Source organism: Homarus americanus, unplaced genomic scaffold (assembly GCF_018991925.1).
Source record: "Homarus americanus isolate GMGI-L3 unplaced genomic scaffold, GMGI_Hamer_2.0 scaffold18547, whole genome shotgun sequence".
Taxonomy (NCBI): Eukaryota; Metazoa; Arthropoda; class Malacostraca; order Decapoda; family Nephropidae; genus Homarus; species Homarus americanus.
Genome location: NW_024725521.1, coordinates 1,221,247 through 1,249,085, shown reverse-complemented (window position 1 = coordinate 1,249,085; position 27,839 = coordinate 1,221,247). Strand labels below are relative to the sequence as shown.

Genomic DNA, 27,839 nt, shown 5'->3' with positions numbered 1-27,839 from the left:
ATTGAACTGTTTAGTAGTAGTAGTCGTAGTTAAGTAGGAAGGAGTAGTAACAGTAAATAGTAGTCCTAGCACACACACCTGGACTAACACACCTCACCATCTGCCGTCAGTGAGCCCCGCTACCTCTCCCACCACATATTACCCTCAGTAACACCTGCCGCTGGCTTACCTCAGCCATCAGCGTCCTCACACCTGACTCAGAGCTGCCCGTGATAGCCCTCTAGATACTGAAGTGTATTTAAATGCCTCTACATATTGTAAGTGTACAGGAAACGAGTAGTGAAGGCTGGTGCACATACATACATAGATAGATACATACATACATACATACATAGCATAATACATACATACATATATACACAGCATAAATATATACACAAACAAATACATACATACATAGCATACATACACAGCAAATACATACATAGCATAAATACATAAACACATACATACAGACATACACAGCATAAATACATACACACAGAGGTACACCAACACACAGACCAATCACCTGCAGTAAATGGAATAATATTTGTTTCTCAGTTAAAAAAAAATTCATATATTAAAAATATTCTCTTCTTTCTTATAATAATGATAATAATTATGATTCATGATTATTGACGGTATTATTGTTTATTATCAATCACCAATAGAATCATCATAATTATCCAAACTACCCCCCATCATCATCATTATTACTCAATAAATCAATAATGAAAACAAAGGCAGTAAAGATGATAGGTTCTCACACAAGTGTCAGGGCACATGAGTCGACAGGTGACTTAACTCCCATGCTACGCTCGTCACGTCACGCAGGCTGAACAAGCCATCAGCCAGTCCTCGTAACTGGTGGTTGATTATACATATACACAATTATCTCCGGCAGCTGATCCAGAACAGGTAATTTGAAGGGTTCGTGGTTTGAAGGATAGTGTCCAAGATGTGTTTAACAGGTAGGCATTATTAATAAAAGACACAGGTGGCTATACCTGTGTTATTAAGTCATATTATTCAAGAAAAGGAAGAGTGAAGAATGTAGAATATTGTGTCTAATTTTCTTACATTTATCTGTTTCAGTATTCCGGAAGAAATTTAATACACAAACGTTTATAAAAATTAGGTTATTCCCACAAAATTGGATTAAATGTCACAAAAATAATAAAAGAGAAACATAACTAAATATCCACGTGAGAGAACAAGTGGTAGCGCACAGTTATACCGACGACTCACCCTGACAACACACACACCATGATAAGTCGTTCACTGGAGGGTCATGGGATGGAAAGATTTAACTCAGTTTCCCGGTTAATAGCATAACATATCACTAACTCCTATTTTGCCCTTATACTCACTTAACACTAATACAGTCGGTAATAATACTTCTCATTGATGTGATAAATCCGGGTTAAGTTACAAATGAAGAAAGATAACAGAAAAACACGAGGGAAAATAAGCGAGGTGACGCACATCAACAGAGCGGAATGTGGTGGTGACTTCGACTGTAACTTAAAGATGCTGTTTAAGTAAATTAGATGCTAGGGGTGACTGAGTGAGTGAGGAGGACCTTCTCGAGTGTGACTTGAGCTCTTAATACTTTAAACGAAACCAGGGTGGGGTAGCACGCTCACATTTGAAGATAATTACTTGTCTGAGGAGATCTTGTTACTGTACCAGAGTAGTAGTGAACACACAGTGGGGGATGTAAACATAAGCAGCTACAACACACACACACACACACACACACTAAAACAACACCCACATCATCCCGGACTGTCAGTAAACACAAAAAATAACATCAACCAAGGAAATGCTTACACAAATTAGAAACCAAACACAGATGCACCACATTACTCACTCCAACAACAACGATCAAAGCATGAGCCTCTTCCTCCCGGTCGACCAGAGGAAGCCTCCCACAGCACCAAAATACCCTCCCATGCCCCTACCTTCCTTACTGCCCTCCCCCAACGCCCCCAACCTTCCTTACTGCCCCCTCCCACGCCCCAACCTTCCTTACTGCCTCCTCCCACGCCCCAACCTTCCTTACTGCCTCCTCCCACGCCCCAACCTTCCTCACTGGGTCATAAAAAACACAACCCAATATTTCAAATTAACAAGACGGACCACAGAGCCAAGCCGCCCCCACAGCTCCTTTTAATATGTTTTTACACACACCCTTCGACCTCTACCTCCCAGACACTACTTCTACCTCCCAGACATCCCCTTTACCTCTACCTCTACCTCCCAGACACCCCCTCTAACTCTACCTCCCAGACACCCCCTTAAACTCTACCTCTGCCTCCCGCCAAACACCTCCATCAACCACATGAGGCGGAAGGAAAACAAACGTGAGGAAATCTTGCCATACGGCGAACGTGAGGAGCTAATGGTCTCCCCAGACAGAGAGGATGTCAATGGTGGTGTGGAATGTAGTACACACACACACACACACACACCTCTAGCTTAAACACACCATATACACTACACCACTACAACAACACAGCACATAACTCATGACGAAATATATATATTCACGAGTAATATATAAACACAATAACATATAAACGACACATAAACATTACCATCACAATTTTCGCAATATATATATATATATATACACGTGTTTATGGGGTTACGTCACAAGATCACTTAATTCACCATCACACTTTTTCCCTCACTACCTATAACAAAACATCTAGGGTTTCTTTTTGGGGAAGTTCAGGTACCTAAGAGAATATGTAGGAGGAGAGGTGAGGAGGAGGATGGGAGGGACAGGTGACGAAAGAAGGGGGAACTAAGACGAGAAGAGGAAAGAAAGGAGGAGGGGGAGGGGTGGACGGAGAGGAAAGCAGAAAGAAAGGAAAGTAAAGAAAAAGAGAGAGGAGGAGGAGAGAGAGGGCTTTAGCGGGTGAGGCAGAGGTTAAAGGAGGCTGAGGAAGAGGAGCCTTGGATGTTTACAAACTGTGGATGGTATCAGAGAGGAGGATGTGAACCATGATCTGGGCCAAGTTGTTTACATACCAAAATTATAGTACCGGGTTTGTTGACTAATAGGAGGAGACGAAGAGGAATGAGATAACAAGAATACACACAACTATTATTACGTAATTGAGTTTATCCACCTACACTTGACACCTTTCTACACACACACACACACACCAATCAAACTTACATTTCACTTTACACAAACCAGACGAAGTTACCATCTTTACTCAGTCATCAGTGTAGCAGTTGTTACTGATCAATGTCACGTACATCCACCAACCTTCCCCATCAGCCATCATAACCAACGCCCACACTTAATTTAACAACACTACCCACGCCATCACTACCCACACCAACACTACCCACGCCATCACTACCCACACCACCACTACCCACCATCACCACCCACGCCATCACTACCCACGCCATCACTACCCACGCCATCACTAAACACGCCATCACTACCCACGCCATCACTACCCACACCACACACCCACACCATCACCACCCCCGCCATCACTACCCACACCACCACCACCCACGCCATCACCACCACGCCATCACTACCCACACCATCACACTCACACCACCACCACCCACACCAACACCACCCATACCATCACTACCCATACCATCACTACCCACGCCATCACTACCCACGCCATCACACCCACACCACCACCACTCACCACCACCACCCACGCCATCCACCCACGCCATCACTACCCACACCATCACTGCTCACGCCATCACTACCCACGCCATCACTACCCACGCCATCACTACCCACGCCATCACTACCCACACCAACACTACCCATACCATCACTACCCACGCCATCACTACCCACACCACCACTACCCACACCATCACTACTCACACCACCACTATCCACGCCATCACTACCCACACCATCACTATCCACATCACTATCATTACACACCACCCACCACCAATACCACTTACCACTACCACCATCCCTTACTGCTACCACCACCCCTTACCACTACCACCATCCCTTACCACTACCACTACCACCAACCATACCACTACCCACCACCCAACGTGAAGCCCACCTTAAGACCAGCAGTAGACAGGTGGTGGCGTCTGTAAGTGTAAATATTTAGCAGTAAGCAGACCAGCATCTTGTAAACTTCCTTCAAGACGAGATCCACTTATTAAACTAACACACACACACACACACAAAACCCCTTCCTTACATTCTAAATCTAATTCAAATTTTCTTCCTAAGTTCCTACGTCTTCCCCATTCTATATCTAAAACAAACAAACATTTCCTTTAGCCTGTGTCCATTTCTAAATAGATTTAAAAATTATCTTTGAACTGTTTTACAAACCATCATCTAATTCTAAATCAAATCCGAATTTAGATTTTATTTTCCTTCCATTCTAAATCATCAAAATCTCACCCTACCTTATCTATATTCTAAATCAAAGTCATTGTTCTCCTATGAAACTTCTCCATGTGCCTTCTCGCTCCTCTAAATCAAAGTCATTGTTCTCCTATGAAACTTCTCCATGTGCCTTCTCGCTCCTCTAAATCAAAGTCATTGTTCTCCTATGAAACTTCTCCATGTGCCTTCTCGCTCCTCTAAATCAAAGTCATTGTTCTCCTATGAAACTTCTCCATGTGCCTTCTCTCTCCTCTAAATCAAAGTCATTGTTCTCCTATGAAACTTCTCCATGTGCCTTCTCTCTCCTCTAAATCAAAGTCATTGTTCTCCTATGAAACTTCTCCATGTGCCTCTCTCCTCTAAATCAAAGTCATTGTTCTCCCATGAAACTTCTCCATGTGCCTTCTCTCTCCTCTAAATCAAAGTCATTGTTCTCCCATGAAACTTCTCCATGTGCCTTCTCTCTCCTCTAAATCAAAGTCATTGTTCTCCTATGAAACTTCTCCATGTGCCTTCTCTCTCCTCTAAATCAAAGTCATTGTTCTCCTATGAAACTTCTCCATGTGCCTTCTCTCTCCTCTAAATCAAAGTCATTGTTCTCCTATGAAACTTCTCCATGTGCCTTCTCTCTCCTCTAAATCAAAGTCATTGTTCTCCTATGAAACTTCTCCATGTGCCTTCTCTCTCCTCTAAATCAAAGTCATTGTTCTCCTATGAAACTTCTCCATGTGCCTTCTCGCTCCTCTAAATCAAAGTAAAACAACATAGTTACCACAAGTCCCACCAGGGGTAAGAAGAGGTTTAGTGGCGTCTTGGCAACAGTGATGATGACCTTGAATGTTCCTTCAGGCCAGGTGTGTGTGTGTGTGTGTGTGTGTACGTCGTGTGTGTGTGTGTACATCGTGTGTGTGTGTGTGTGTGTGTGTGTACGTCGTGTTAGACTAGTCAATATTCCAACCCATTCAAATTCAACTTAACCAATTTAAACCACGTTAAACCTCCCATCACCCAATTTAAACCACTTTAAACCTCCTATCACCCAATTTAAACCTAAAAACCGCACATCACCAAATTTAAACCATTTTATTTCTCATCGCCCAATTTAAACCACCCATCACCCACTTTAAATCTTTTATCACTCAATTTAAATCTCCCATCACCCAATTTAAACCACTTTAAACCTCCCATCACCCAATTTAAACCCCCACACACTTATCAACATCCCCATTAACCCTTGTAAACCTGGTTACAAGCCGCTGCTCCCCCCCCCATCTCTCTCTAATCTACATGACATTCTCGAGCTGTACACACACACACACCCCTCCCTGATAAGATACAGGTAGTTAATTACACCCCGAGGAACAACCCTAACCTCAACTATCATTATTATTATCATCATCATCATCATCATTACTAGCATTACCATCATTAATAATATCATTAGCATCATCATTATTATTAATACCAAACAGGGAGGTACTACCTCCTGGGAAGATATTGGAAGCATAATGTGTTGTCTAATGGTAGACCCTGCTGCCATATGGCATCACGAAAATTGTGACCAAGTCCCAGGTTGCTGATCTGAATTTCTGCCTCATTTACATACAATTGCAGGGTCTCAATTGTTTCTCTTACTATTGACAACACAACATACATACTGTATATATCGTTTCTCACTATTGATTTTTTTTTATTTATGGTTATTATTATTTTTTTTATATAATTGTTATCTATTTTTATTAATTATTATTATTGTTATTATTATCATTATACTTTCGCCCCCCAGGCCCTGATGTGGGTCAGTGACCTGTGCTCGGGTGCGCTAATCCCCGTAAAAAATCATTATTACTATTATCATCATCATCATTACCATCATTAATGATACATTATTATAATCATCGTAACAGTGAGTACAGAGACACGGTATCCACATACAAGTATTCATCTACATAAAACTAATAATTTATTAGTTTTATGTAGATGAATAGTGAAGTGGTTTATTAGTAATGAACCACCTCACTATAGCGTAGATACAAGTACACAGTGGTGAGGGTATTGTGCATGACGTAGACACTAGCACTACTACACTATAAAATCTCATCTAAGACCCTCACTAGTTACAGGTTGTGTTGGTGTGTTCAGTGTCCGCCTCACATGATTCACTGATTAAGTTGTCTTCCGTGTGAGGGAGTGTTGGTACCTCTGTGTTTTACTTCGTTTTTTGTGGTTGTAGAGAAAAAAAGAATAGGGGTGTAGTGAGTGTACTTGCTGCTACACCTCCTACACTATACCCACTCCTATGACTAGAGTAGGTTTACCACTGCAGGTGTATTTACGTATATAATACACTTACGTACACCAGTGACCTCTTTACACGTGTTATTGTATCTACACCCAAGTGCAACCCACCCTGTGTACTTCAAGACTTTTATTAATAACCAAAGGAAGTGTATCGGCAGTGTTCTCCTTCCTACACCCAGTACATCTAGCCTTTGTGTACTTCCTGTTTCCACACCCACTACACCCATCTCTGTATACTGAGAGGTGTATCTACGTGTTGGTGCTCCTGCTACTACTACACCCAGGCTGACAACACTAATGACTGTCTCACAACCCCGGGCGAACAGTATAGTGGCGAGTGTGGCGATCAGTGTAGTGGCGAGTGTGGCGATCAGTGTAGTGGCGAGTGTGGCGATCAGTGTAGTGGCGAGTGTGGCGATCAGTGTAGTGGCGAGTGTGGCGGTCAGTGTAGTGGCGAGTGTGGCGATCAGTGTAGTGGTTCAGTGATGACCATAATATTCACCGAGATTTGCAGTTGTGGTAAGGTTAGGTTAGGTAAGGTTAAGTAAGGTTAGGTAAGGTCAGGTTAAGTAAGGTAAGGTAAGGTTAAGCTAAGGTTAGGTAAGGTAAGGTTAAGTAAGGTTAGGTAAGGTCAGGTTAAGTAAGGTAAGGTAAGGTTAAGCTAAGGTTAGGTAAGGTCAGGTTAAGTAAGGTAAGGTAAGGTTAAGTAAGGTTAGGTAATGTAAGGTTAAGCTAAGGTTAGGTAATGTAAGGTTAAGCTAAGGTTAGGTAAGGTCAGGTTAAGTAAGGTCAAGTAAGGTTAGGTAAGGTCAGGTTGGGTCAGGTAGGGGTTTCAAAGGTTCTCTTTTAAGGCTTCGCGAGGTGTCAGATGAGGCTTCCCGGATGCAGGAAGGACCTCTATCTGTTTATAGTAATTCTCTCTCTCTCCTCCTACCTGTTCTTCCTACTCCTCCTCCTCCCCTTACTCATCCCCCTTCCCCTCCTACTCCTACTCCCCCCTCCCACTCCTACTCCTAATACCCCTCTCACTCCCCCTCCTACTCCTCCCTCACCCTCCTACTCCTACTCCTCCCTCCCTCCCCCTACTCCTACTCCTCCCTCCCCCTCCTACTCCTAATACTCCTCCTCGTAAACATCACGACGGCTTCGTAATTTCAGAAGCCAATTGACTTCCTAAAGCTTTATATTGTATAAGGAGGACGAGTAGGAGGAAGGTGGAGGATGAGGAGGAGGGGGAGGATGAGTAGGAGGGGGAGGGGGAGGGGGAGGGGGAGGATGAGGGGGAGGATGAGGGGGAGGAGGAGGGGGAGGATGAGTAGGAGTATGAGACGGAGGAGGAGGAGAGGGAGTAGGAGGGGTGGAACAGAAGGAAGAAGAGGAGGAAGGGGAGTGGGTGAAACAGGAGGAGACAGAGAAGGGGACGAAGAGAAGGAATAAGAGAAGAAAGAGCAGGAGGGAGTGAAACAGAAGGGGAGGAAGGAGAAGGAAAGGGAATAGAAGGAGTAAGAGAAGAATGAGGAGGAGTATTAGGAGGGGGTGGAACAGGAGAAGGATGAGGAATAAGAGGAGGAGGAGGAGGGAATAATCCGATGCTAATAAAGATAAGAGGAATGACCTAGTTGGTTTCAGGACACAAAACAAGTCCTTCAGTAACTTCAGGACACAAACGCCCTACACATTTCAGGAACACCAAATACTGGGTCAACGTTTCAGTGGACATTATGAAGTATTACTATGATGAATCAGTGTAGGTTAGGTTAGGTTAGGTCAGGGAGAGGTTAAGGTAGGAACAGTTAAGATTACGTTAACAGTAGGCTAAATTAGGTCAGGGTTAATAAGGGTTACTTTCCAGGTAAGGGTCAGATCCGGGTCAGGTCCGGGTATCAGTGAACCCAGGACACCTCCCCCCCCCCCATGTCCTTCACACGTGTCAGGCTGTATGTCCACCAGCTTATACTAATGTCTCTTCATATCTCAACAAACATCTAAAACTAAACTCATTCGTGACTAAAAAAAAAATTATAATCATATTTAATTCCACTAAATAAATAATCAAGAAAAAATTGAAAGATGATTATACTAAAAATAACTCCACATATCCGCCTAAGATAGCTCTAAGATATACCTCTCTCAACCCAGCAGTGTAAATGTGTAAAAGTATTAATGCTTAAAACTGAAGGCCATATTATATAACCTAATATACCCACTTAACATATCTGCCACATCCAACACAGATATACGTCTGTAAATATACCCGCACATAACCTAATCCACTTACCTAAAAGGTCTATAAATTCATCATATATTATACCCACATATACCCTAATACACCCACCAAATACATCTGCTACAAAAACCTCCACAATCACCGTAATATTAAAGTATATCCTATAAATATAACCAGATGTAATCTTATATAGCCACCAAATATATCCCCGGAGCTTAGGCTCTTTCAACACCCCAAGTTGTAAACACATGAAGCACCTTACGTGCCCCTCCACTCCTTGCCCCCCACCCCCGTCCACTCCTTGCCCCCCACCCCCCTCCTGTATACATCATTTTATCACAGACGGGAAGATAGGTGATACTTTAAGACTGTCCATTTTTTGCATCTAGTAGATAAATAAACTACTACTAATAATAATAATGGAAGCTCCTCGAGATCGAGGATGGCCGGCCCAAGAGCCTCCTAGGCGTGAATTTATTTAAGGTGTAGAAGCTGTCGCCAACACAACAACCACCGGACAACTTGCCAACTGCACTGGCTAACCATTACCCCGGAATACGATCAGGAAATCGATTAACATCCAGGTTCCCAATTACTGCTGGGTTAGACAGAGGCAAATGGCGTAAAGAAACTTGCCCATAGTTTCACCCTGCCCGAGGATCGAACTCGGGTCCGCTCGCTTGCGAGGCGAGGATGCCCAACTACTACACACACACACACACACACACACACAATGTACGTGAATGCCTCTCATGAAGATGTGAACAACGCTGGCAGTATGCCCCTTACGCAGGTGTAAACAAGTCAACTCCTATGTAAAAAAAAAAAGAGAATAAAATGCTGGGTAACATAATTATAACGTCATAATACCCCGACACATATGTGATCTCTGCTCTGTAATTCATTTTGAGCCACCACTCACGGGATGAGTATACAGTATGGTGCACAATAAACTAGTCGATGTCTGCCCCCCCCCACTCAGTTCGTGGCCACCGCCAGGGCCTTGTTGCCAGTTACGTGTTACTCCGCCTCGACTCTGCAATACGTTTAGCATATGAAAGGAGGATTAGATCCACGGGGTAAATTTACGTACAGCACCAGATGGTGAGGTCGTGTGCATGGTTGTGCTGTGACGCTGCGACTTAAAACAGCTTTAGTGGGTCACACATTCACTCGGACGACGTATATAATATTTATAATATATCACAGTCTGTCCTCTGTGTGGACTGACCTAAGAAGCAACAGGTTCAGTTTTAAAATTTTTGTTTTATTTAGAATCTTCAGTAGTGGTGCAGTGTGTCAGCACAGTGCTCGTCCTGTCCCACGGTTCATGGGTGGATCATTTCTAGCACACTCAGATGCTAATGGGTAGCAAACCTTTACCAGTTGGGGCAGTGAGGGGTGTTTAGTGCATGCTGGCCACACTGTCTAAGCACAGTACGCAGTGTGATGCATCATCACCAGGCTTGTGGGCCCTACAAGACTAGCGAGGTCACTCTAAAACTATACCTTGGGCTTGTGAGACCTCACTTGGATTATGCAGTTCAGTTTTGGTCACCATACTACAGAATGGATACAGAATCACTAGAAAGCAAACAGAGGAGGATGACAAGACTAATCCCGGGCATTAGGAACCTTGAGTACAGAGACAGGTTAATGCATCTTAATGTGCACTCCCTCGAGAGACGTAGAGTGAGGGGCGATATGATAGAGTTGTATAACTGGAAGTCAGGGCTAAAGAAAGGTACTATCCAACCAGGAGTGAACTCGTAGCATGTCACTAACTAATAAGGTGTTATGTAACAGCTTAGCGCCGCTCCTATTGGCCAGCAAGTCAGTAAGCCGTCCTTTGAATGAAAAGATTTACCATAGTTTTACCAATAGCTAAACTCGGTGAATTCAGAGCCACGGCGCCAGTAGTAAAGCACGTAAATAAACTCTCCTTTGAACATCAACTACTGACGAGCAAACAGAAATATCCACCAATAAGATGACTGGGAAGAACCGCAGCCATTACACCACTGGCTGAGAAGTCCTTCCCGTGTTGCAGGACATCTACTGAAGGATAAGATGAAAATAGTCGCGGGAATCCCCTCTCTGGAGGTACCGGCACGTCCCACCTGGCGACACCAAGGAGGTGACGATGATTAGGCAGGTGACGGTGTGTGGGGGGGGGGGTAAAGCAGGAGAGTAGGTAGTAAGCAGGAGGAGGAAAGGAGGATGAAGAAGATAGGAGAGGAAGGGATATGAAGGAAAGGAAGAGAAAAGGGAGGGAAGTAGGAGGAAGAGGGGGAGGAGGGGAAAACATAAGAACATAAGAAAGGGATACTGCAGGAGGCCGACTGGCCCACAGCAGGGCAGATCCCTTTCACACCCATCCCAGCACTTCCATAAAAGCCTATCCAACTTCGTCTTGAAGCTCCCTTTAGCGTCCCTTGATCCTACTATAGTACCGCAGGCCCATTCCACATATCCATTAAATTCTATTACCAAACCAGTGTCGTTTCATATCCTTTCTGAATCGGAATTTATCTAATTTAAAGAGGATGGAACAGGAGGGAGAAATAAACAGGCAACCATAAGACCTAGAGAGAGGCCATCACCCCATCATACTAATTACTCCCCTCAATTTCCATTAACCCATTAAATAAGGCACCAATTTCATAACATTTTCTGAACTCTAGACTCTACACTTCTCAGGCCAGGTACTCAAGATTCGAACTGTGTCTTAGGTGACCCACTCAGTCAGGTACCAAGATTCGAACCTGTGTCTTAGGTGACCCACTCAGCCAGGTACCAAGATTCGAACCCGTGTCTTAGGTGACTCACTCAGCCAGGTACCAAGATTCGAACCCGTATCGTACGTGACCCACTCAGCCAGGTACCAAGATTCGAACCCGTGTCTTAGGTGACCCACTCAGTCAGGTACCAAGATTCGAACCCGTATCGTACGTGACCCACTCAGCCAGGTACCAAGATTCGAACCCGTGTCTTAGGTGACTCACTCAGCCAGGTGCCAAGATTCGAACCCGTGTCTTACGTGACCCACTCAGTCAGGTACCAAGATTCGAACCCGTGTCTTAGGTGACCTGTTCTGACATCCTACCCGGTGTTTATCTTTTTGTAGAGGAATAAAATTACATCTTAATCTGACGCTGAACTTTGACCTTGACACTTTCATAAGGTAAATAATGTGTGTGTGTGTGTGTGTGTGTGTGTGTGTGTGTGTGTGCAGCCGATACAACAAAAAACAACAACAACGAGAATGGACAAACACAAAATGAACAAAAACACCAATAACAAACAAACAAGCACAACCAAAGAAGAAAAAACAACCAGAAACAATATCACCAAGTCCATGAGCAACACCGCTAACAAAGACAATAACAAGAACAATTTACAGCACAACAAAGACAACAGCAATTAACAGCACAAAGACAGCAACAATGACAAGAACAATTTACAGCACAACAAAGACAACAGCAATTAACAGCACAAAGACAGCAACAATGACAAGAACAATTTACAGCACAACAAAGACAACAGCAATTAACTATAAAAACACAACAAAACAAATAAAAACAACAACAAGGACATTAAACACAGCAGAGGGAGATGAGTACAACCAATACAGCAGCAGACACAACCAATACAGCAGCAGACAACCAATACAGCAGCAGACACAACCAATACAGCAGCAGACACAACCAATACAGCAGCAGACACATCCAATACAGCAGCAGGTACATCCAACAGCAGCAGACACATCCACAGCAGCAGGTACATCCAATACAGCAGCAGACACATCCAATACAGCAGCAGACACATCCAATACAGCAGCAGGTACAACCAATACAGCAGCAGACACATCCAATACAGCAGCAGACACAACCAATACAGCAGACACAACCAATACAGCAGACACAACCAATCAGCAGCAGACACAACCACACAGCAGCAGACACATCCAATACAGCAGCAGGTACATCCAATACAGCAGCAGACACATCCAATACAGCAGCAGACACATCCAATACAGCAGCAGACACAACCAATACAGCAGCAGACACAACCACACAGCAGCAGACACATCCACACAGCAGCAGACACATCCAAACAGCAGCAGACACAACCAATACAGCAGCAGACACATCCACAGCAGCAGACACATCCACACAGCAGCAGACACAACCAATACAGCAGCACACATCCAAACAGCAGCAGACACAACCACAGCAGCAGACACAATCCATACAGCAGCAGACACAACCAACAGCAGCAGACACATCCACAGCAGCAGACATCCAATACAGCAGCAGACACAACCAATACAGCAGCAGACACATCCATACAGCAGCAGACACATCCAATACAGCAGCAGACACAACCAAACAGCAGCAGACACATCCAATACAGCAGCAGACACATCCACACAGCAGCAGACACATCCAATACAGCAGCAGACACATCCAATATAGCAGCAGACACATCCACACAGCAGCAGACACATCCAATACAGCAGCAGGTACAACCACACAGCAGAGACATCCAATACAGCAGCAGACACAACCACACAGCAGCAGACACAACCAATACAGCAGCAGACATCCAAACAGCAGCAGACACATCCAACAGCAGCAGACACATCAATACAGCAGCAGGTACAACCAATACAGCAGCAGACACATCCAATACAGCAGCAGACACATCCAATACAGCAGCAGACACAACCAACAGCAGCAGCAGACACATCCATACAGCAGCAGACACAACCAATACAGCAGCAGACACATCCAATACAGCAGCAGACACAAACAATACAGCAGCAGACACAACCAAACAGCAGCAGACACATCAATACAGCAGCAGACACATCCAATACAGCAGCAGACACATCCAATACAGCAGCAGGTACAACCAATACAGCAGCAGACACATCCAATACAGCAGCAGACACATCCAATACAGCAGCAGGTACAACCAATACAGCAGCAGACACATCCAATACAGCAGCAGACACATCCAATACAGCAGCAGATACAACCAATACAGCAGCAGACAACACACCAGCACCCAGAACAGCAGACAGGACAGTCAGCAGCGAGAGGAGGACGAGGAGGAATGAGAGGAAGGGAGGGAGGGAGGGAGGGAGGGAGCCTCAGGCGACTCTTGTACCAGTCTCTTAACCCCAGCAGCCTCCCTCCTCCCTCTCCCTGATGACTCCTCCCTCCCTTTATCCTACTGGGGTCTCCTTCTCACCCTCCTCACCCTAGCCCCCTCCTCACCTTAGCACCTCCTCTTCACCCTATTCCTCACCTGACCACCTTAGCCCCTCCCCCTACTCACCCTAGTCCTCATCTGATCACCCTAGATCACACTGTTGCTGCCTTAATCACCCTGACAACTTTTCCTAATACTGATTACCTCCCCATTCACCCTACTGCCTCTTCACCCTACTGCCTCTTCACCCTCCTGCCCACTTCCTCTTCACCCTAAGTCTCCCTCCTCGGGTCTCGTTCACCTCTGTTTATCTCCCTCACCTCTGCTGCCCTCCCTCACCCTTCATACTTTCTCTCGGCACCTTCCTCCCTCCCTTACCTCACCCCTTCCTCCTTACCTCACTGTCTACCTCATCTCACCCCTCTCCTCACAACAACTTCTCCCTCACCTCATTGCAACTTCTTCCTCGCCTCCCTCACCACAACTTCCTCCTAACCTCCTCACTAGCTTCTCCCTCACTCCCCGCCCTTATACAGTAAACCACTTACACCTGGAGTCATCCCTCAACATTATATACACGGCCCCAATATATAGTTTACAACGCTCTTTATACTGCGTTATAGTCACTAGAATAATGATTATTTTATCTTAACTACAGCAATAATACTACTACTACTACCAATAATAATAACAGGAACAACAATAATAATGAACATCACTACCACCAACATCACCTGGCCAAAGAACCTTCCCTTTCAAGTGCCCAGGTAAGATCAGCTCACTCGCCAGCCAGTCACAGAACACACACACAACTTTCACTCCCCCTCTTTCATCACCCCTACCCCATAACCCTCAATCTGACAACAGCTGACACCTCTTTTTGACATTTGACACCTCTTCACAATGTTTTTAATTTCAACAACATTTTGGTCTGACACCACTTCCAACATTGTCATTGGTCCACTGACAACATTTAGGTCAATTGATACTATTTTATATATATACAGAATCTCTGACAACATGTACGATAACTTCAGTTGTTATCCTCTACCTCTGACAACACCTGCTGCTTCTTCCAACAACGTGGCGTATGTTCAAACATTGTGACAACACTTATGATGACGGAGACTCGGTGTTAACAACAATATACAGCTTTACCACTAGTTTCCAACATTTGCCAACACCTGTAATGAGCGTTTCGAAAGAGTTGGCAATACAGTATATTTAACTAATTTACATAGGGATCACCAATCAATCCCTGTTATCAATTACCAACACTCAGCATAAACCTTAATATAAGTTCAATAATTCCTGCCAACACCAAAAACACCACCACACTCTCTCGTAACCAACACTTCCAGCTTGACAACAACAACACACACTACCAATAACCTGCCAACACTTGCATCACCTAACCACCACCTCTAAAACACACACCCTGCCACCACTAGCAACAACCTGACTACCACCACACCTTGCCAACACCTAACGCATGGCAACGCACCCAACTCCCCCCCCCCTAAATCTAGTCCAAGCAACACCCCCTCCCCCCTCACTGGCCACTCCCCACCACACTGGACGGAGAGAGAGAGAGAGAGAGAGAGAGAGAGTCGGTCCGTCTTGTGGCCAACTTGAGGAAAATCCTGTAAAAATTGAGGAAATTCCAGGACACCTATGACGTCATGCGAGGGACATTCATCTGCACGGAAACGATATAAGGAAAATATATAGGTGTCTAAGTTACCTTAAAGACAACGTTAACCACATCAAAGACAACGTTAACCACATCAAAGACAACATTAACCACCAGACAAGATTAACCACATCAAAGACAACATTAACCATCAAAACAACATTAACCACACCAGACAACATTAACCACATCAAAGACAACATTAACCACCAGACAACATTAACCATGAACAACATTAACCATCAAAGACAACATTAACCACATCAAAGACAACATTAACCACACCAAAGACAACATTAACCACACCAAAGACAACATTAACCACACCAAAGACAACATTAACCACACCAAAGACAACATTAACCACATCAAAGACAACATTAACCACATCAAAGACAACATTAACCACACCAAAGACAACATTAACCACATCAAAGACAACATTAACCACATCAAAAACAACATTAACCACATGAATACAAAGCTATGAGCCCCCCCCCCGGCGGGTTAACGAAGGAGGTGATTAATTTGAGCTACACATACAGGTGAAATTTTAAAGAGTCTGGGGCTTAATATTACTGAAGAGGAGACAAAGAAGAGAGAGAGAGAGAGAGAGAGAGAGGACCCGGACCCACAAAGTTCATCCCCCGACAAGATCAAAGTTCACAGGATGCCTCCCCTCCCCTCCCTTACCTCCCCTGCTCTCTCCTTCTGCCTGACTTCATTACTGTTTATCTAATTCATCTATAAGTATGAATCAGTCAATCCATCTATCTGTGTTTATGTATCATCTATCTATCTATCGTTGTGTCTATTAGTGTGAATCTATCTATCGTGGTGTCTATCAATGTGAATCTATCTATCGTGGTGTCTATCAGTGTGAATCTATCTATCGTTGTGTCTATCAGTGTAAATCTATCGTCTATCGTGGCGTCTACCTCAACACACTCCGTCCCCCCCCCAGGAACTCCCTCTCCCACACCTGCCACGTAAAAGTATTTCCTCTCCAGCCTCCCACCTCGTCGCACCTTACCTGGCCACATCTCACCTGGACACACCTTATACCTGGCCACATCTCACCTGGACACACCTTATACCTGGCCACATCTCACCTGGACACACCTTATACCTCGCCATATCTTACCTGACCACACCTTATACCTCGCCATATCTTACCTGACCACACCTTATACCTACTCATATCTTACCTGGCCACACCTTATACCTCGTGACATATTACTTGGCCACACCTTATACCTGGTCATATCTTACCTGGCCACACCTTATACCTGGTCATATCTTACCTGGCCACACCTTATACCTACTCATATCTTACCTGGCCACACCTTATACCCTATTCCCATTCCATTTGCTGTTCCTATTCCACTTATTCCAGGTCCTGATGAGATATTTGCCAGAGTATTAAAGGGATGTAAGGAAAAGCTTAGTATGCCCTTAGCAAAGTTGTTTAACATGTCCTTAAAAACGGGTGTAGTACCAGAATAATGGAGGATAGCGAATGTAATACCGATTTTCAGGAAGGCAGATATATCACTATCCTCTAACTACCGTCCAATTAATCTAACACCAATTATAGGTAAATTACTGGAAGCAATCATTTCAAACTCTATTCGAAATCACCTGGAGAAGCACAAGTTGATCAATAATTCCCAACATGGCTTCACAAGCGGGCGTTCATGTCTAACTAATCTATTAACATTCTTTTCATCTGTTAACGAATCAGTGGACGAGGGGCACAATTATGATGTGGTATATCTCGACTTTAGCAAAGCCTTCGACAGAGTCCCCCACGAAAGACTAATAAGAAAAGTGGAGGCTCGTGGCATTAACGGAGATATTCTAAAATGGATTAGGGCGTGGCTACAGGACAGGAAACAGCGACTGAGCATTAACGGCACGACATCCGATTGGAGTAACGTCACTAGTGGAGTTCCCCAATGCTCAGTACTTGGACCATTATTATTTATTATATACATAAACGACATAGATATAGGCGTAGACAGCAACATAAGTAAATTTGCCGATGACACTAAAATAGGACGTGTATTTAAATCTGACGAGGACTCCGCAAAACTACAGGAAGATCTAAAAAAAAATTTCGAATGGTCTGAAAAATGGCAGATGAAATTCAATGTGGACAAATGTAAAGTACTCAGTATAGGAGATGTAAACAGGGAAACCAGATACGAGATGAACAACGATGTTATTGAGAAATCCGACTGCGAGAGAGATTTAGGAGTAATGATAAGTAGGAACCTTATGCCAAGTAAACAATGTGTATTTCCTCGAACCAAGGCTAATAAAGTACTTGGATTCATACAAAGGAGTGTTAGTTACAAGACTAGAGAGATCATCCTAAAACTATATCTTGCGCTTGTGAGACCTCACTTAGATTACGCAGTTCAATTCTGGTCACCGTATTACAGAATGATATGATTTGGTAGAGGTGTATAAATGGAAGTCAGGGCTGAATAAAGGTGGACATTACAAAGGTACTCAAACTATCCAACCAAGAGCGAACTCGTAACAATGGTTTTAAATTAGACAAATTTAGATTTTGGCGCGAAATAGGTAAACATTGGTTTGGAAATAGAGTAGTGGATGAATGGAACAAGTTACCAAATATCATCATTAACTCGAATACGCTGGATAGCTTCAAACACAGGCTGGATGGATATATGAGCAATATGGGTTGGGTGTAAATGGGACTGCCCAATATGGGCCAATAGGCCTGCAGCAGTTTCCTCTATTCTTATGTTCTATTATTCCCATTCCACATGCTGTTCCCATTCCACTTGCTGCTTCGTGAGTGCCCAGTGTCGACATATGGTACTCCCGGCCTATAACCTTCCCCTCTCCTCCCCCCAACTCATTAGCTCCCCTCCCTTTCCCCTCTTATCAACGCCCCTCTCTCTCATCCATCTATGTCTATTTCTCCTTCTCTGTCACTTCCCTTCTCCCTTTTTATCCATTTCCATACATTACCTCTCTCTCTCTCTCTCTCTCTCTCTCTTCCATAAGTCCCTCCCACAACCCCCCTCTAGTTCACTGTGCCAGGGGTATTTAATCAATATTCTTATCTCCCTTCCCACAACCTCCCCCAGATGGCCGATATTTCCCTCCCCCTCATAATCAATATTTCCCTGCCTCGTGTATTGCTCTCTCTCTCTCTCTCTCTCTCTGCCCATGACAGTCCAACACCCTATCATGACAGCCACCCCCATCATTACCGCTGACAACCCTCCCACCCCTCGTCACTCAGGTACCGTAGTCACCTAATTACCAGTGTCAGGTGAGAAGGGACTATAGCGGTACCTTAACCACCACTACTACCACCATCACCCACCACCACCTACTACTACTAACACCATCACCCGACCACCATCACCACTGCTACCCTCACCACCACCACTATTACCATCACTACCACCACTACTATCATCACTACCACCATCAATAACAATACCACTATCACCACCAGAGAGAGAGGCCGTACTGGGTGATAAAACAGAGAATAGGGGAAGGTGAATAAGGGGGAGGGAGCTTTGTGAGGGAAACGGAGGGGGCAATAGAGTGGTTCCCCCATACACATTTGGGGGGAGAATGAGAGCGGAAGGACTTAGAGAGAGGGGGTGGTGGGAGGGGGGTGGTGAGGGGAATGAAAGGAGAGGAAGTTTAATTGTCTGACATTAGGGGCTGACTTTAGGGTGTGGGTGGGCGTCAGACATCAATAGAGCTGACATCGAGGGAGACGGTGGGTGGGCGTCAGACATCAATAGAGCTGACATCGAGGAGAGACGGTGGGTGGGCGTCAGACATCAATAGAGCTGACATCGAGGAGAGACGGTGGGTAGGCGTCAGACATCAATAGAGCTGACATCGAGGAGAGACGGTGGGTGGGCGTCAGACATCAATAGAGCTGACATCGAGGGGTGGGCGTCAGACGTCAGGAGGACAGGTATCTCTTTCTATCTTGCGGTCTGTACGGCTGACACGCGCTCTCAAACAATGGAAGTCGACCCACACAACCGCAAAGTCCTGACCGCTGACAATTAATGCTGACGCCACCGTAAAAATCATATCAGGGCTCAAGAGATAAATAAATAAAAATAATACCACAATTCAATACTATGGCGATAACACACCACGAGTTGTAATAACCCTGCAATACAGTTGTTATTATTACGGTATTATTATTATTATTACTGTGGTTATTATTATTATTATTGGTAGTATCGTTGTTATTAATATTATTATTATTATGGTATTATTATTATTGATATTACTATTATTGTTATTATTACTACTACTATTATTATTTTTATTATTAGTATTATTACCAAAACTCGCTGTCATTTAAGACTTAAGGTCAACTTAAAACTTCATAAATCACGTCAATAACAGAACACGAGCTGCAATAAAGCCGGAATATAGACATTACTACTATTAAAATATATTACATTGTTAGTCACATCAATGTAATAGCAGAAATTACGTCAATGACAGACCATGTAGAGGTTCAATAATACTGTATTAACACAGCCGTCGTTATTACTATTACACAAAACGAAGAACGTAGTTGACTGTAACGAATGCCATGATAACAACGACGCTCGCCCCAGCTGATGATCCTTAACGACCCAGGCTGGGGGGGGGGGAAGGGGTACAATGACGACCCCAAGAAAGACTGTGCTGAATATCGGGTGAGGGAGGGAGGGAGATAGGGAGGAGGGGAAGGAAGGGAGGGGAAGGAAGGAAGTTATGAAGGCAAGGATGAAGGAAAGAGTGAGACTTTTTTAATGTTCCACGCCATCTTGGACTTATGGGGAGTATATGGTACAAGTGGACCCTAAGTAATTATATAACCCTTACAAACGTAACATAAGTCAACCCAACTTAACATAACCTTAACCCAATTTAACCCTAACTTAACCACAATTAATTCAACCTAACCTGAGATTACCTTCCTTAACTTAACCTAACTTACAGATCTTGGTTCACATTTCGGGGTAAGTTACATTAGTTGGCGTGGCAAACAAAACAACTTGATTCACACACAGTAGCCTCACTCTTAAGCACAGTATCCCTAATGGCGGGTAATAAGCTACTAACGTCTCACTTCACCTGTCTTTACCTGAATCACATTACTCTCTACCACACTTCACCTGTCTTTACCTGAATCACCTTACTCTCTACCACACTTCACCTGTCTTTACCTGAATCACCTTACTCTCTACCACACTTCACCTGTCTTTACCTGAATCACCTTACTCTCTACCACACTTCACCTGTCTTTACCTGAATCACCTTACTCTCTACCACACTTCACCTGTCTTTACCTGAATCACCTTACTCTCTACCACTGTTTGTTTACCTTCCCCCCTCCCTATCTCACTGCCTAATGACCCAGTGTTAACTTAATTTTGTTTTCTATTCAATATCTATCTGTGTATATTTTGTTAATTTATTCTTTACCAGAGTTAATTTCATTTTGTTTATTATTATTTGTTGTTGTTAATATATGTATGATGAACGTAAAGCACATACGACCACCATTACTTTCCTTCTGTGACTAAGTGACTTCAAGCGGCAGTCATACGTCTCAATTTGTGTCAAACATTTTAAAATAAAACAAAACAGCTCATCAGTTTACACGTCAACACATAAACTTGGCCTGCCAGTAACAGTTGTCCTTAGTGGATCACCGCAAGCTTAGGTCCCAACTTCTTTCACTTAAAAGATTAATTACCCAAACGAGAACCTAACTAAGCCCTCAGATAGCGTAGGGCGAAATAAACTGGGAGGCTAATCTTCAGGTGATCTGAGTTATTTGCGTGTCCACACCAGCCTCCTCCTCCACCACGTGTCCACAACTCACCTTATGTGGGGCGGCGAGGATGCGGTGGATGGCCGGCACCTGCTCGCCCAGTGGGCGGTCCACATAAAAGTGGTAGATGGGTGGGCGGGGCGGCTCAGGGTACTGGGAACAGTAGGCGAAAGGATCCACATCGTTGAGGTACTTGACACGACACGCGAAGGTGGCCGTCGTGCCCGGCATCGTGACGGGAAGTCTCAACACAACTGCAGGAGGTGAAGGCGTCTCGATGTTTCCACCAACAGAGAGCGTCTTTGTCATTCACGTTCTCACCACGTCGCTCTGGACATGACCACTTTATTTCCTAGACCGCTGTTTGACCTTTGACCTCACATCTGACACCATTATGACGATGATGTAGAGTGATAAATACGTCATCAGCTAAAGGTCAGGTCAACAAGGTCACCCGAGATGACCAAACCTGACAATTGAACACCAAAACAGCTGATATACCTCGAGAGTCCCAGCTGATCGTCCTAACAACAGCTGATCCACCACAGCAATAACACGCGGCAACAGTGTTGACGCTGAGCCACACTAAACAGTAAAACCTTTCCACAGCTTCTCCGTGGTTAATACACAGAGCGCCAGCACCGCCAACTTTATACCAACATGTTTCCCTCAAATTCGCTCCTCGTTTGTAATTAAAACTTCTTAAATTAAACTTATCCTGCAGTTTCCATCATTATCGACGACACTACGAGAGTGGCACTTTTCCTCTCCTCTGTGGAGGCACGGACTCTTACAGCACAAGACAACACCAATAAAAGGAAAGAGTGGGTTCCCCCTAGGCCTCTCCGCTGCACCAGGACACGTCGACACACACACACACACCCGCTCACTGCGACGGTCTGCCGCACACTAGCTGACCACGTTTTCTCAAGGTGCTTCAACCTGCCTACCATACTACCTGCGCGCGCACCTCCCAGGTAAAACACATTACCTGCGTTGTTTTTATAATAGTTTAGGCGCGTCGCGACTGACGGAAATGATGAAAGATTGTCTATATTTGAGGCAACTGAGCAATACTGGAAGTTTTCAACACCAAAAATAATAATGATTTCGTACATATTAATTATATCGTTCACATACCATAATAATATTAAAAATAAAAATAAAAATAATAACAATAATAATAACAACAGCAACAACAATAATAATAAACCATCGTCTCACAGGTTTAACTTCAATCGTCATCAAAGGGCTAATGAAGGTTTGCGATTCGAGTAATATTTTCCCCTTTTCTGGGCCACAGTAATGACCTCTGACCTGTGAATTTGACCCTCTTCATGACAAAAACGATCTTGTGTGTGTGTGTGTGATAATAATAATAATAATAATAATAATAATTAACAGTTTATTGAAAGAGCATGGCAGCCGGAAGGCTGAAAATAAACGGTTGCATAATGGGTCACCTGATTGACAAATAATATACAAGTGATATTAGTGATACAAATATGATAATAACTTGGTGGGGAGAAGGTTATACCTAACTTAACTTAATCTGACCTGAAATAACCTAACATAACCACACTAGATAACTTAGCAATCTGACCTGACGTAACCTAACCTAACCACAGTAGCTAACTTAACTTAATCTGACTAACCCAACTTAACCAAAAGTAATGTACCCCATCCTAACCTAACTTAATCCAACCAAAGCCAGACCAGATTTAACCTAACCTAAACCAAACCGACTCAACCAAAACCCAAACTAACGTTAACACAGCTTAACTTAACTAACCCATCTAACTTAACCCAACCCACCCAAACCGAACCCACCCTAACCTAACCTAACCCAACCCACCCCACCCTAACCCAACCCACCTAAACCAAACTAAACCCATCCCATCCAAACCTAACCTAACCCACCCCACCCTAACCTACCCTGCCCAATTTAAGGCTTCTAAATAAAAACTCTATCTTTGACCCATGATCTTCGTGACATGAGAGAATTCTGGTTCTCGTTTATGTACACACAGAGACAAGAGACACCCCTATACTGGACCACGATAAGTTGGATGGAGGACCACTGCTACTACAAGCTGACAAGCTGGTTTTCCGACATCTTCATGGTGTAGATTAATACAATATAACCTTTTTCTTTTCTATTTTTAATCTCTTTCTGTTCTTATTCCCTCCCCCCGGCCCCGTTGTGGGTCGTTCGGGTGGGTTGATTCCCGTAAAAGAAAAAAATACTACTACAAATAATAATAAATATATATAATCAATAATAATGATAATAATAATAATAATAATAATAATAATAATAATAATAATAATAATAATTATAAAAAAAGACTTACACACACACACACACACACACACACTCGCAGCCTTGTGTAGAGTGGTAGGCAGTAAGGGAGTGTCGGAGTTGAGGTAATAACTGCGCGTGTAACACAGTCGCTCGGTGCCTGCCTGTCGGGTCCTCCCTCACACAACTAGTCTGTGGTGCTGTCCCTGCCTGGTGCACTGTGTTTGTGAGGCGGAGGTGGGGAGAGGAAAGGTTTGTGAGGGGGATGGAGGGAGGTGTTGGGGAGGGAAAGAGGTGTGTGAAGGAGGTGTTGGGGAGGGGGAGGGAAAGAGGTGTGGAGATGTTAGGGGAAGAGAAGGGAGAGGAAGAGAGCTAAGGAGGAGAGAGAGATGTGTGTGTGTGGGAAAAGGAGGGTGAGAGAGAGGGAAGAAAAGAAAAAGAGGAGAAATGGAGTGTGTGTGTGTGTGTGTAGAGGTGGGCCCCAGACGGCATGTGGATACGTCCTGGCGCCTACCAACCACCGCCCCGCTGCCTTGCGGATTAACCTTGGTAGGTATAAGGCTACGGGAGTAAACCCCGAAGGAAAAATCTGAGGTGGAGCCCCGCATCAGGCAGACATGCTTACAGAGCTCCAACAAGACCCCACCGGCGGCATAGGCAGACGAAGGCAATGCCTGATGGACAGGCTACTAAGGAGAAACCCCAAAAACTGGGCTATCGGCAGTCCATTGCGACTCTCCCTCTCCCCAGTCGTTGCAACACTTGCACCACTGGATCAGGAAAAGGGAGAGTCAAGATGTGTGGTTGCAGCCTGCACTCCTGCCTCACCACATACATCAACTCACGCTCAGCCATCATCCAGCTCATCATACTCCTCATCATCATCAAACCTTATACCCCAAAAGTCCTATGGCGACGGACGAGTAGCGATGGAGACAGACAGAGATAACTGCCGGGAGTCTCTAGTTACAACTCTGCACATGGGCGGCACAGATTGAATTGGATTTTGCCGCTTACAGCGGCTAGTTTATTGTGCTCGCCACACTCATCCTGTGAGCGGTGGTGCAAAAGAATTACAGAGTACAGTCTACAAAGGGTTATAATAATTAATCCCCGTGGTCAGGATATTATGGCACTGAATGTTACACAGTATTTCAATTACATTATTTGTTTAGTTCTATACATAAAGGGTAACCTATTCACAACTGCGTGAGTTACAGGAGTGTGAGGCAGTAAGTCTGGCCGCACACTTTGTTATTCACATTTGCGTGAGAAGTATTCAAGCACATTGTGTATTTGGTTCTATACATGAGAACTGATGTAGTTAATAAGTGCAAAAAAGTGGATACAATCTTAATATGTCGGCTATCTTGCCATTAGGATGAAGTGTTGTGCCATTCACACACACTGTGCCTTAACCTGTCCCTAAAAGGTTCTACCTTCCCACAGTCGAGAACGAAGTGTTCAAGTGTGTGGCTATATGTCTGGCCACACACTTTACATTTAGTTTTGTTCACATCTGCTTGAGGAACATACTGCCAGAGGTACTTATATCCTAACCTTAGTCTAGCGATTGCAACATCTTGTAATCTAGTGATTTTGTTACTTGCTCCAAATACATGTTTCACTTGATACATCTCATCATGGTAAACTATGGATCGACTAGTGCCTGTTTGCACTTGTCTACTTGCGTTTAATTTATTAATAAGTTCTTTCCTAATTACAGTTTTAAAGGTTTTTTTTGGCACACCCAAATTATATTCAACAGTGTCTTCGTTAAACGCAAGTTTGGCGAGGGCATCAACTCTGTCATGCATCCACAGATAAGATGGTCGATTATGCACTGGGATCTAGGCAGCAGTGCAATCCGGTCCTGTCTGTGTGACTGAGCAGCCCTTTCGAGGAGCCACTTTGCTCACTCCACATGGGGAGGGGGCTCGAAAAGGTGCCCTAAACATAGCCTGCCTAAAGAACCAGCCTGACTGGGCAACCGCACCCAGTAAGGTCATCCTTATGCTGTTGAAAACACAATATAATCACAGATCAAAACAAAAACAAACTATACAACATGGTCACTGCATGGAATGTCAGGACCCTTCTGGATACTGGTGCAAATGAGCGTCCTGAAAGAAGAACTGATCTTGTGACAAAAGAGCTGGCTAGGTATAATATCGACATAGCAGCCATTAGTTGTTGGGTTTAACCTTGGTAGCCTGTCCATCAGGCATTGCCTTCGTCCGCCGATGTAGTCGTTGGGATTCCAAGGTGGTCACCTCTTCCGCATATACCGCAATTGGGGTCTTGTCGTAGCTCTGTAAGCATGTCTGCCTAATGCGGGGTTCCACCGCAAATTTTTCGTTTGGAGTTTACTCCTGTATCCTTATACCTGCCAAGGTTAAGCCGCAAGGCAGCGGGGCGGTGGTTGGTAGGCGCCAGGACGTGTCCACATGCCAGTGGGCCTATGCGCCGTGCCTCTGGGGCCCATTGCTACTCCGAGTTCCCCCGCTGATCTAGCCTGGGCCCACGAGGCACACAGTTACCGTGTGTTGCCACGAGGAGGCACAGCAGGAGTCTTGATGATGAGGAGGCTGTGTACTAGCAGGGGAAGACTTATGTAAGTTGCTTCCCTGTTCGCCACGAGGGCTAGCCAGCGGCGGTAGCTGCAAGCGAGAGGGAGCAAGCAGTGCTTGCACCTTAACACTAACATAATGCTGCCACACTAGACACATTTCACCACCCTGTGTAGTGTGTGTGTGCACACACACTTCACTGTTACACAGACACACACACCTTCCCCATGTTTAGTTAATCCACATTTTGTCAACATTTCTAAGTGTGAATCATGGTTAATTACCTTCTCTCCTTCAAAGTGTTTAAAAGCATCTCTCAGTGTGGATAATATTATAAACAGTTAGGTAAGGTTAGCTCTAGTTTAGGTTAGGTTAGGATGGGTTAGGTTAGCTCTAGTTTAGGTTAGGTTAGGATGGGTTAGGTTAGGATAGTTAACTCAGGTGAAATCAGCTGAGGGTTAATTTCGTGACACATTAATTCTTTCAATGGATACCGCCGCTTAATCACACCACATTATCACTAGTAAGATAAAGGTACTAGAGGTGACGCTTAACGCGCGCGCACACACACACACACACACACACACACACACACACACACACACACACACACACACACACACACATCTGACTGCATTATTAACATATAAGAGAATGGTATATGTGTGTGTACAGTATATTTAGAGTACGTATTGTATGATATGGTATATATACTGGGGATATAATGATCAAAGTTCTACTTAGGGTTTTGTGTGTGTGTGTGTGTGTGTGTGTGTGTGTGTGTGTGTGTGTGTGTGTGTGTGTGAGATAAAAAGTGAAGTATCAGAGTGTCAGGGAGGATACAAGGGCAGGGGGGCAGCGTAAGGTCAAACCATTACCATAAATCTGACATTCTTTTCACATCAAGCTTTTCACCTTCTTCGAACGACCTTCTTATAAACTGATATATATACACACACGAGAGTATATATATATATATATATAATGATGTATGATGTCTTCAACAGTATTAAGGGGCACTGATGACTTTGATTAACTTACATAAACACAAATAATTAATTTTTAAAATGTATATTAATATTTACTCCTATGAATTACCAGGGGCGGATCCAGGAATATAAAAAAGGGGGGTCCGAAGAAGTTGTATGAGCCTGACCCAATATCGTGAGCATTTTGAGGCCATGCGCACTTGATATTATGAGATATTCTGAAGTCAATGGTAAATACTTCTTACCATACAAAAATGGCTGAGTACATTACTGCATTAAAGAACAATACA

The 27,839-nt window shown here is 44.1% G+C and overlaps 1 protein-coding gene across 1 annotated transcript in view; it reads right to left on the bottom strand.

Moving 5' to 3' along the window:
- LOC121865232 (titin homolog) overlaps positions 1-27,839 on the bottom strand; it is a 106,422-nt gene that overhangs the window by 9,038 nt on the left and 69,545 nt on the right. The window lies entirely within an intron of this gene.